This window comes from Danio rerio, chromosome 4, assembly GCF_052040795.2.
Source record: "Danio rerio strain M-AB ecotype USA chromosome 4, GRCz13ab, whole genome shotgun sequence".
NCBI classification, from domain to species: Eukaryota; Metazoa; Chordata; class Actinopteri; order Cypriniformes; family Danionidae; genus Danio; species Danio rerio.
The window spans coordinates 22,935,675-22,947,991 of record NC_141024.2 but is presented as its reverse complement, the minus strand read 5'-3'; the positions used below and the strand labels follow the sequence as shown (position 1 = coordinate 22,947,991).

The window sequence follows — 12,317 nt, the reverse complement described above, 5'->3', positions numbered from 1 at the left end:
AACAATTGCGTCGTGCCTTGCGCCACATTGTGCCGGATGTATGATAGGGCCCTCAGTGTTAATCCACACAGCGGCAAAGCTCTAATAGTTTGAAACTTGACTGCCGCACGTATGTAAGAAAATCTGACGGTGGTCATAGCAACGACAAATGGCAGAGGATCACGAGCTCACAAACGCATTTAAATCTGTATAAAAAAACGGCATGCATCGCATTTTTAACAAGGCTTTAGACCTGATATGAGAATATAAAGAGCTAACCTGATACAGTACAAGCCACATGGAGCAATTACAAGTAACAAATCACGATTAAATACATATTTATTCAAAACAAGGAGGCTATCATTTTAATCGCACTTACACTTGTGAATGGAGGAAGAAACTGATCCATAAACTATGTACTGATAAAATTCCTGTCCAGCTCTGACAAAGTCCCATACATCAATAGTCTTTTCTGATCCTTCCTTGAACAATCAAATCCCCAGTAGCAGGGGAGATTACTGCAGTAATCACCAGAATGTTCACTCATTAATGTTTAGTCATGATCAGTCACCAACACCTGCACTCTGCTAGCATTTGAAGGGAAAGGCGCGTTCACAGTTTACTAGATCTGGCACAGAACATATTTGGTATTGTTTCAGGTCTACGATACGAACAGGCAAAAGATCTGGACAAATGACGAATCATTTAAACGATTCAAGTCTTTTATTAAAAAATCTATAGTTTTAAACAAAGTGCACATTCAGATTTAAACCTCAGCAGAATGTTTCCATTTACTTAGAGCTGCGTTGTACACTGCATTAGAAATATATATCTACATCTTGGATTGCTAAGGTGAGTAAATTAGCAGCAAATTTTCATTTTAGGTTGCACGATTCCTTTAATTTTTCTCAACATGTCAACCAACAATGTGGAGAATGTGCCTGCATTTGTTTTTGAGGGCAAAAAAGGTGTAAAGTTACTTGGAGAGACGTGGGCAGCAGTAAGCTGACACTTTGATGCTTTGTTTATTTTCTCCTAATTGACTTTACTTCCCACTGTCTTGTCCTCCATTTGTGCTGTTTACCCTCACAGTTTCAATAGCTATTTCTCAGTGCTCTTGTTGCTCTTCTCTTTAGACAGTGCCATGCAAACACATTAGGTGACTGGTCAGCCAGACAACAAGTAAGTTTTACATAATTTTTCTAGCACCTGTCACTTTATTGCAGACCACTGGTATATTACATATACTGTGTACAGAATAGAATTGTACAATCCCAGCTGTGGTTCCTCAGTATAATTATTTTTCTAGATAAACACATTGTAATACATTTGGCAATTTGCATGTCAATATTAATAAATTAGATGACAACGCATCTCACTCTGATGGTCTTCTAATTGATGTTTGCACCAAATATCTTACTGAAATTGCATAACTATATAGTTTCAAAGACAACCTAGATTGTAAAGTTTAAAAGACAGGTAGACTACAGAAAAGATAGATAGATAGATAGATAGATAGATAGATAGATAGATAGATAGATAGATAGATAGATAGATAGATAGATAGATAGATGGATGGATGGATGGATGGATGGATGGATGGATGGATGGATGGATGGATGGATGGATGGATGGATGGATGGATGGATGGATGGATAGGATTTTAAAAGATCACAACTAATCTTTATTACTAACATGGTTTTAAGATGCTTTACTGATATTGAACTAAAGCTCATGATCTGTGATCATGATACGCTAGTAAATAGATAAACCACAGGACTGGCATGCTAACCCTTTATCAGCACAATTTACTGAATGCTAAAGTCTCTACTGATCTTCACACAACTCTGGATGATGTTAGCAAACAGCAAAGTCTGTTAGCAACAGTAGGCTTTCAATCATCCGTTTAGAATGAGAAATGCAGTCAGCAGGAGTGCGCGGTCTTAGCCAAGATTAGCAAGCAGTCACTAAGCAAAGCGGCAAGCGAGAGCCAGTTTTCCTGGGGCTTCGCTAATGACATTAACTCCACATACACAATCTAATCAATCCGCTAACGGCTTCGGCCAAAGCCATCAACCACAATTAAAAATCGGCATACTCCATCCGCTGTATGCTGATGCATTTTTTAAATATCATAATTAGTCTGAGCCAGGCGTTTTGAAAGTGACTTTGACTTGAATTAGCAGGCCCGATGTGCTCATCAGTACGGCGGAGATCAAGTCAGAGAGGATTAAAGCCTGCGTGTTAATGGAGCACGGGTATTTTTAACCACTAAGTGCTAATCTGTAATGCTGGATTTCTGATACGTGACTAGCTGAGAACTGATTCATGCTGCATGATGGAGTTCAAGGCTGCTATGGCTAGCTAAACCAAGTCTGTGTGCGATTTTATTACTTTGCGATTGGCAGTAGAGTTCGTGTGGAGGACAGTTCACTAATAGTACACTAGACACCATTCACTGCTTCACAAATAAACAGGCCTACAGTTTCAAGTGCAGTCTAAAGGGCATATTATAGTGCTGTTTGGTAAGGTAAACATGATTACTGATATTGCTAATACCCAAAAATATTATTAATTTGGCCATAATTTATTCACCCTTTACTTGTTCCAGACCAGTTTGAATTTTTTGTTTGTTTGTTCTGTTGAGCACAAAATAAGTCAAATTAAAGAATTTTGATAGCCTGCAACCAACAGAGATAAAACTCAATGGGACTTGTGTTTAATTCGATGGAAACTCAATAGTATGGAACAAGTAAAGAGTTATTAAATTATGGCAGAATTATTTTTGGGTGAACTATCCCTTTAAGATTTAAGTGATATGAGCAAGCTTATGACCTTTAAGTGCTATAGTCGACCACAATGAATCAAAACAATTTGGAGCCTATTCTTTTTCATGGTTGCTTTTAAAAAAAGAGATGTAAATCTTTTGCATAAAGTAGAAGAAAAATTATTCAGGTTTGAAACTGAATAAAAATACATGATTTTTATTTCATTCATGGATATTAAACTTTGATAACTGCTTGTTTGATGAGGTACATTTTGGGGATGGATTTGTGTGCATTATTATTAAATATTGAGATTGCAAGTATATATGTTGTACAGTTCAATATGTTTAAAAAATAAAGAAACTTAAGCTCAACATGGATGCAATGCTTTGATCATAAATACATTAAAGGGCACCTATTTTACCCCTTTTTCAAGATTTAAGATAAGCCTTTTGTTTCTCCAGAATGCGTCTGTAAAGTTTCAGCTCAAAACACCCATCTAATTATTTATTATACTTTCTAAGAATATAAATTCTCTGCTCTAAACACAATGTAGCTGTTTTTGTGGCCTATGCCTTCAATGCTGGTTCTCCACATGCCTGTCAGAGTGTACCTCAATCTCTACCTTGGCTGTGTCAGATAAACAGCACAGCGCAGATCTCACATAACGTTTGTGAGAAATACTACAGTAAGAACTTTCCTAATGATTATTTGATTTATTTGTTGTGGAGATGCAACGATGAGTCACACACAATGTCGTTACAAAGTTCACGCAAGCACACACAGACACACACACACATGCAACCGTTTAACTTTGCACTGTTTTTGCAGGGCAAATGTGACAGGATACATGTTAATATCCACTGCTGTTAATGTTCAAATTAAACCTAATTTAATGTCCACAAAAAAAGAGTCTATTTTTATAAATGTTCTAACATCCTGCTGTAATGATCAAGTAAAGACGGTAAAAATGCAGTAATTCATTGCAAACATGCACTGTTTTAAAAACGTGTTAAACTTGTAAAACTCATCCTTGAGCACATTTGATGATGATTGATGATCACAGCGAGCTAAATAAATCTTTAAATCCCAGCTGCTTTGCAAACGTCCTGTCTTATAATTATACGCATTACTACGGAGACATGTCACGGAGCGGTTGTCAATCAATTCGGTGGGCGGGGAAACCGCACTCCTAAGCCATGTTGTGGTGGGTCTCAAAATGGGATTTGGACTTGTGTTTATATCACTCCAATATGACTGTGAACACACTACCTAGACACAGTTCCGTCCAAACAGATGATTTTCAACATGGGTGTCCTTAAAAGCAGTATTATGAACAGTATATTATAGAGGAAGTATTATTTATTTGAATAATATATAATTTCAAAAAATAATGATAGAATTTATTAATTAATAAGGGAAACTTTCAACTAATTAAATGTATTTATTCTTGAAAATTTGCATGTTGTTATTTTATCATTTATTATTTATACATTGCTATAGTAACAAGCTTATTTTAATATCACTAAATAGCTACTGTTGTTCAGTTTTAGTTTACTGTAATAACCCTGCTTAGAGAGTGTTTTGCACTCACAAATGAATGTTTTTCCCCTCCTCTCATTAAGCCAAGAAAATATAGTATTCATCTTCTTATTTTTGTCTCACAGCATACTTAGTTTCCTGTTATTGCCAGTTCATTTCTAGTGTAATTTGCCAAATCATGTTATTCTGTGCGTCATTGTGCATGGCTTTGACAGGTATACACAGGCACACACACAATTTCTATCTTGCACAATGAACAAAGGTGACACACTTTTCCTGGAGCTCATTTAATTTTCACAGTTTGTGTCAGTATGAACCCACACCTACGTCATTCTCTATTTATCATTTCTGTTCTCACTCACCTTGCCCACAGTACACAACAGTTAAGCAGGCACATCTGGCTCCCAAAGGGCCTCATCATTACCGTCTCTGATTTCTCTGTAATTCTTCATTCGTTTTTCCAGGCAAACCCCCACTGTCCAAACACCAACATCTGCTCCCCATGGAGCCCGTATGAACCACATAGAGGGTCTGCTGCCATAAAACATTCACACTTCCTCTTAAAATACGACAGTCGCTTACAGAGAGCCGGATGTTCAGAATTAACTTCTGAGAAAATGACAACCAACAAAAAAGGTGAATACTGATTCAATTTTAATGAGTTGAGGTGCAGAACGTGAAGATATTCATCTTGTTTTTTGTTTACATGTACCTGTGCTTTTGAAATGACTTTTGATGTTGGTTTGGTATGGAGTTTATTGACAATTTAGACTAAAAGAGCCCTAATTTGCCATGTGAATAAAGATGATTTGAAACCTAGTAAATGGATTTTGTGTAATTAAACGCATTGCACAAACCACCTGGGGCATAACCTGTATTTGAGCTTATTATTAAAATCACATTTCAAGACTCCTTTTGCTCTTTAAAGACACTATGAATTGATTTGATGAAGATAATTTCTTTCTTGCTTTGCACCTGTTTAAGACTTGAATGGAAAAAAAATGTATGATGCTGTAAAAGAATTTTCATCTTTATTTAATAGTAATTAATATTCTAAAAAATAATTATTTATCAAATTAAGATTACACTAACATATAGATATGCACACAACTAATAGACACAAACACAAAGCCTCAATTTGAGTCATACTTGTGAATAATTAACTGCTGGAATGTTTGAACCAGTATAATAAAGAATACTCACTCAGAGTGGATAATTTGAACCCCAGTCAATTGTTAAAGGGGTGGTCCACTACGATATCATATTTTAAACTTTAATTGATGTGTAATGTAGCTGTGTGAACATAAACAACATCTCTGAATGTAAAAAGTTCTAAGTTCATTGCAAAGGGAGACCTTGGTTTTTACAGAGTTAGCTTAGCAAAGCCTACAATGAACGAATTTTGGGGACTACAAAAAATACTTCCACCCCCTGTGAGATCACAAAGGTCGTTTATTGCGCATCCATACTGAGCAGGTAAGGCCCGTGGCCAGAGGCGCTGGAACGTAATAGCAGAGATGAAGCTAAAAATGCCTCCAAATACGGCTGTTTCCTCAGAGCTTCATCTGTTTCTGTATTTGGGCTTCCAAAGGACACGACACAAAGACAAGTGCTTACAGTTCAATATTAATTATGTTCCAGAGAATTATAAAATACATTGCAAGCATAATTTGACAACAGCTTCCAGAATCTCTCTTAGTTCAGTGCTGGATTCGACTAAAATCTACTCAAAGCAGAAGCTGTGAGCTACAACCTGTAAGTGTTTTTATTTGTTAAAATTAATCATGACATGTACAGTGTCTAGCGGTAACGGTATGCTGTAGCAACGTTGTAAACAATGGGAAATGCTGCTTTGCCGGCAAATGATTTAGCTACAAATTCATATTTATCAGTCAAACTGCTGTAAACACACACACACACTCCACCAGCACGTTCGTGTCTCTTATGTGTGTGCGCGACTGCATTGATTGTCTTCAGGCAGCTTTTCCATGCATTTCACATCTCAGATAATGAAGTCGCAATAGATATGTGAATGATTCATATTACTTACACCTGCATATTCCAGATATATGTGAAAGACGTCATGTAAACGCATAGAGTTAAAAAAAATACAGGATAGGTCACTTGACTCGTGGTAGCAGCAGAAAATTAAATCAAGGCTCACACAGGTAGCATCCCACATCTTGTGCTTTATTCTTCTGTCATGATATTACACATTATTATTACATAATATAATGTATAATATATTACATATTATACATTATGTTCACACATTCACTCACACACACACACACATAGACGCAGACAACATTCACACACACACATAGACGCACACACAATGGCAAACGCTTTTAAAGGAGCTGCACCCCATTTTCACTCGTTACAGACGGCAGGCAGGAGGTTGACTGATTGTTTACACAGCAGAAAAGCATGTGCTTTTACGGGTCGTGACGTGGAGCCGAACCGTGAATAGCAGCACATTATGACGATGACCAATCAGAGTCACTTAAGGGCGGGTCTTTCAGAGGAACTAGGAAATTTGACAGTCGTTTTCATGTTAGCTGAGTAGCTCTGTATAATCAAAGTGAGATATTAAAAAATAATGCGATTTCCTTCAAGTGAAACATGAGCACACATTGCTTTGCATCTTATAAACACAACCAAGCCTTAAAATTACATTCTGGGCCACCCCTTTAAGTGGAGTATCGCTCTAACTGGATCAATTAAATAAGTGATTTAATGACTAAAGAGTCTCTCTGACCAAATCATTTGAATCATCGAGTAGTTCACTGAATACTGAATACTCTGCGCAGATCATTTGAAGCCCAGTGAATCGTTAACTTGAGAATGGCTCTAATCAAATAATTTGAATCAGTGAGTAGTTCATTAATGACTCCGTCTGAACAAATTATTTGAATCAGTGAGTTTTTTACTGAAGACTTTCTCTGACCAAATCATTTGTATCAGTGAGTAGATAACTGAAGACTCTGACCAAATCTATTGAATTGGTAAATAGTTAACAAGACTTACACTGACACTGACCAGATCGTTGAGTGGATAACTGAAGTATTGCTCTTAGCAGATTATTTGAACCAGTGAAGTAACTGAAGATTCACTCTTGCCAAATCATTTGAATCAGTGAGTAGTTAACAGAAGACTCATTTTGACAAGATTATCTGAATCAATGGGTTATTGACTAAAGAGATCATTTAGTAGTTAACTGAAGACTAACTCTGACCAAATAATTTTAATTAGGGTGTAGTTATCTAAAGACTCACTCTGACCAAAACATATGAATCAATGTGTAGTTAACTGAAGACTAACTCTGACCAAATAATTTTAATTAGGGTGTAGTTATCTAAAGACTCACTCTGACCAAAACATATGAATCAGTGTGTAGTTAACTGAAGACTCCCTCTGACCAGATTGTTTGGATCAGTAAGTAGGTAACTAACTAAACACTACTAGTACCATCTGTTATAAATTCAATATAAACCACTACTTCCTGAGGCTTATTGCTTTAAACATTATTAGATCAAAACCTTTATATATGCACTTAGAAAATAGATAAGGTAAAGTTTAATTTAATGTCAACTTAAATCTTCAAATCACAGTTAGACGTGCCAAGCAACCACTTAAACATTAGGGTTTTCTGTCTTTTTTCAGCCATTAGTCTATAATACATGTTAGTGTCTTGTGTTTTAGCTCAAGCAGATGTTCTCTGTCCTCAGTCAAGTCAGCTGCTCACTCTTAACTTAAAGAGGCACTTTTAATTATAGCATCCTCTCAATTATAGCTGTCAATCACCCTTTGCACCACAGGCATGTTATGAAGATGAGGATTGCAAACTTTAATTACTGCATAGTAATACACAAAGAATGGGTTACATTAGAAAAGGAACATTAACGAGTATTTGTGGATATATAATAGTAGTAAAACTAAATTTATAGTAAAAATACAACCTTGGTAACATTTTCCTTGATCAGGTTTATTTAGTAAAAGCCAGATCTGTGACTATAGTACTATTTTAAAAATAAAACAGTCAAACGACAGCATTTTTATTGCTCTCTTCACTGTGATTTGTAGCTTGAGTGTCACAGAAACCTGCTGTGTTTCATATATATACCTTTAGGTGTTTAATATAATCACATATCACCTGCTGTCTCTCAGCATAGCAAATATGAGGGAGAAACGCCTTCATATTTTCACTTCAACCAGTGTGATCTCAGTCTGCTCTGAGATATGATTCACACATGTGCTAAATAGATAACATTTTTTAATAAAAGAGTTCACCTACTGAATACTGAAACCATTAAATCCATACTGAAATCCAATATAAGAGAAAAAACAGCTGTAATTAACTGTTTGAGTTAGAACTAGAATCAAATACAGCAATGGTGCCCAAACGTTTTGGTATAAATGGCCAAAAACCAAATATCATTGAGAGCCTTGGGCCGAAGGTAATATATCAAACTATACAACAAAAAGTTGCCATGGGTAATTTCATAATTTATTGCAAAACATTACTTTAAATCATATTAACTAAAAGACTACAGCGTTTAAGATAACTTATTGCAACAAAAACATAAACAATCACGTTTTGGAGTTCAATGCCAAATACACCAGTCAAGCAGAACCTGACTCTGCCTTGATTTGTCCTTTATCCATAGGGTGACTTTATGTACATTTAAACTAAATCTGATTAATTTACACAATTTAATTGAAACATTTAATTTCAGTTAGCTTTTAACAATAAACAAACAAACAAACAAAAGGTTACAATAGATTTGAAATGACAATTTCTAAACCATTCTCATCATTCTTCTTCTCTTCTCAGATGGGATGGCAGGCCAAATCAAATGTTCTCATGGGCTAACTTTGGCCTGTGGGCCCCAGTTTGAGCATCTCTGACTAGTATGATTGCATGGCATTTTGCCAGTTTATTTACATAACAATGTCCTTTCAGAGTGGAACTTTTTTAAAATCTTACTTAGTATACATAAGTAATGTAAGTATTTCATGTTTGAATACTTATTAGGTTTGACTTTGACTAAAATGCCAGTCTTTGTTTTATTCTATACATGTTTGATAACACATTTATTATGATAGGAAATCAGGGTTATTCAACCAAATACTGTGTAGCATAATGTTAAATGTTAATGGTAAAAAATATTACATAATACACACGTCATGTTAAGTCAGCCAATCAGAGAGCCTGGGTAATGTAGCAGAGGAAGTGAGACTTGATGATTTACAAAAATGACTTAGTCAAAAAAAAAAAGAAGCAGTTTTAAGCAATTGTATTTTTCTATGCACAACAACAACAAATAAATAAATACAACATATGAATTTCTTAAAAAATGGAGTTATCTCTTTTTGCAAATAACCTCTTCATTTGGAATTGATATAAGATAAAAATCCAATGCAGAAGAAAAAAAGGTCAAATGGATTTAATAGTTTTTTTAAGATAAGTGGTTGCAAACGATTTATATGAGCTGAATTTAAACAAGTAAATTAAATTTAAAACTTAAAATATATACATATTTATATTCTAAATTGTGTGTGTTATGGTTTCTTTAATTTTGCTTTTAATAGTTACATTTAAACAACTATACTATAACTGTCTAAATATCTTATTTTTAAAACTTTAAGTATGTCTCGTAATATGTCTCGCCAATACCATAGGTCTTCTGACATATACTTGGCCGTGGTACTGAGTTACTACCAAAATATTCACGTATCATAAATTACAACGTCCATTACACCTGCAGATAATGCAAAGTATAGTAAGGCATGACTCTGCAGAACACCACATCAGATGATAACTGTATGCATGGAGCCAGTGAAGCGACAGATAGAGGAGTGGGTGTTTTATTGGAGGCCAGGAACGAACTGAATGAGTGAGTCATTGAGTATGTGAAGTACAGTACAGTCAGTTATCAGCTCTTCATTCACAATCTGCCCCGCGCTGCCCTGCTTCCATTAGTGTGTCTCGTGTCTGTGAAGCTCATAACCCTTAACCGATGTGCTCACTGTGTACATTCATCCATATGTTATGTAACTCTATAATTACTCTTGGAAGTGGGATATCTTTCATCATATCACTGACATGACATTAAGTGACATTAAAGAATCTTAAATAACAACATTTTTATATTTTCTGAAAAACAAGAGCATTGCATATGCAGTCAAACCCGAAATGATTTATACCCCTGGAAAATTCTGACTTAAAGTTACTTTTATTTAACCTTTTCCCAAGAGATAATAGGATGCTGTACAAGAGGCATCATTGTGGGGGAAAAATCGTAGCTTTAATTTATTTGAACAAAAAGAGGCACGTCCAAAATTATTCATACCCCTCTCAATAATCAATAGAAAAACTTTTTTTTGGCTATTACAACATTTAAACGCTTCCTATAATTTCTGACCATCTTTTGCATGTCTCCACTGGTATTTTTGCCCATTCATCTTAATCGATGAGCTCTAACTTTTCAGGTTGGAGGATCTCCTTTGCAATCACCCTGATCTTTAGCTTCTTTAGATTCTCAATTGGATTTAAGTCAGGACTCTGTCTGGGCCACTGCAAAATGTTAATCATTTGTTCATTTTTTTTACTGTGCAATTTGGATCATTATCATACTTAAATGTCCACTGGTGCCTGAGACCAAGTTTGTAGTTGTTGAGAATATTGATCTATTGCTCCTCTTTCATGGTGCCATTTACTGTGATTAGTTCACTGGCTCAAAAACACCCACCAAATCATTAGGTTGCCATCACCATGTTTGACAGTGGGGAATGAGATGGTGTTCATAGGAGGCAAAGTCTAGAACAGCTATGCGGCCGGCCGGAAGTGCGATATGCACAACAATATAGCAGCATTTTTATATGACAATATATAACAATAATTCTATATTTTTACAGTATTGTGGTTTTAGGGTTGGAGTGGGGGTAGGCATTTAATAGACTTTAATAAAATACAATAAATGGAAAATTTAATAAATAATATAAATCATTCTCGTTAACTTCCAACCACATCCATATTCGATCTAGCACAACCGTACATAGGTTTAAAGTTTTCTCCTTTTTTATACCAACTGAAGGCTATATCATTATGCCCAAACAATAATTTTCCTTTATCTCATCTAACCATAAAACATACAACTTGAATTACACTTTGTATAGATGAGCATTTTCAAAGGCCAAACAGGCTTTTGTGCGCTTACTCTGGCGAAGTGGTGTCCTCCTTGGTCTGTTTTAATAGAGCGCATCAGTGTACAGTGTCCATTGAACTATCTGTCTTGAGATGTTGCCACCAGCAGAGCCCAGATTCATCAGGATGGTCTTAATGGTGATCCTTGAATTCTATTTTTACCTCTCTCACTATCCTCCTGGCCCGCACAGGTGTCACTTTTGGCTTCCTACCACATCCTGAGAAATTTTTCACAGTGTGGAACATCTTGTATTTTTAAAATAATACTTTGCACTTATTAATACTTAATAATACTTTGAACAATTTTAAGCATGACACTTTTTGTGTGAATGTAAATGAAAGCTAATATTTTTTTGTCCACAATGATGCCTCTTATACATGGTCTTATTATCTTTTGGAAGAAGCCTGTGTCATTTCCGGTCAATAAAAAAAAAAAAAAAAAACTTGCTGGTTGAAAAGTAAATTCAAAAAGTAAGTCAGAATTTGCCGGGGGAATAAACAAAAAATTATAATATGGATATTTCATAAAAATATGTTAGAAGTAATAAGAAACATTAAAACATTAAAATTGTGTTTTATTATATTTAAATGTATATTATATATTATATATTATATATTATATATTATTTGCAATATTATATATTATTTTAAATTATTATTTTTTATCATTATTACATAAGTTTATGTAGTACATCAGTTTGGATTCTTATAAAAAAAGTTTATTATTACCAGTGTTGGATTTAGAAAAGCCGCTTTTACTCAAATTATTTGTCTATAAAAGTTAATGCCACTTGCTGTGACTTTTGCTAAATCTACAGCAT

General features: G+C 35.0%; 2 protein-coding genes across 15 annotated transcripts in view; one reads left to right on the top strand and one right to left on the bottom strand.

Moving 5' to 3' along the window:
• The window catches only part of orc5 (origin recognition complex, subunit 5), a 70,457-nt gene that overhangs the window by 39,747 nt on the left and 18,393 nt on the right, over positions 1-12,317 (top strand). For 6 of the 14 annotated variants that reach the window (XM_087246408.2, XM_087246398.2, XM_087246411.2 and 3 more), the window contains 2 exons: positions 1,116-1,161; positions 4,751-4,922. The exons of 4 other annotated variants lie outside the window; for them this stretch is intronic. The gene's annotated coding sequence lies outside the window, so the exon portion shown is untranslated. The remainder of the gene's footprint in view (positions 1-1,115; positions 1,162-4,750; positions 4,923-12,317) is intronic. 4 more of the 14 variants (XM_087246409.2, XM_087246403.2, XM_087246410.2 and 1 more) reach the window with 1 other exon arrangement.
• Positions 1-12,317, bottom strand: part of lhfpl3 (LHFPL tetraspan subfamily member 3) — a 54,141-nt gene that overhangs the window by 35,617 nt on the left and 6,207 nt on the right. The window lies entirely within an intron of this gene.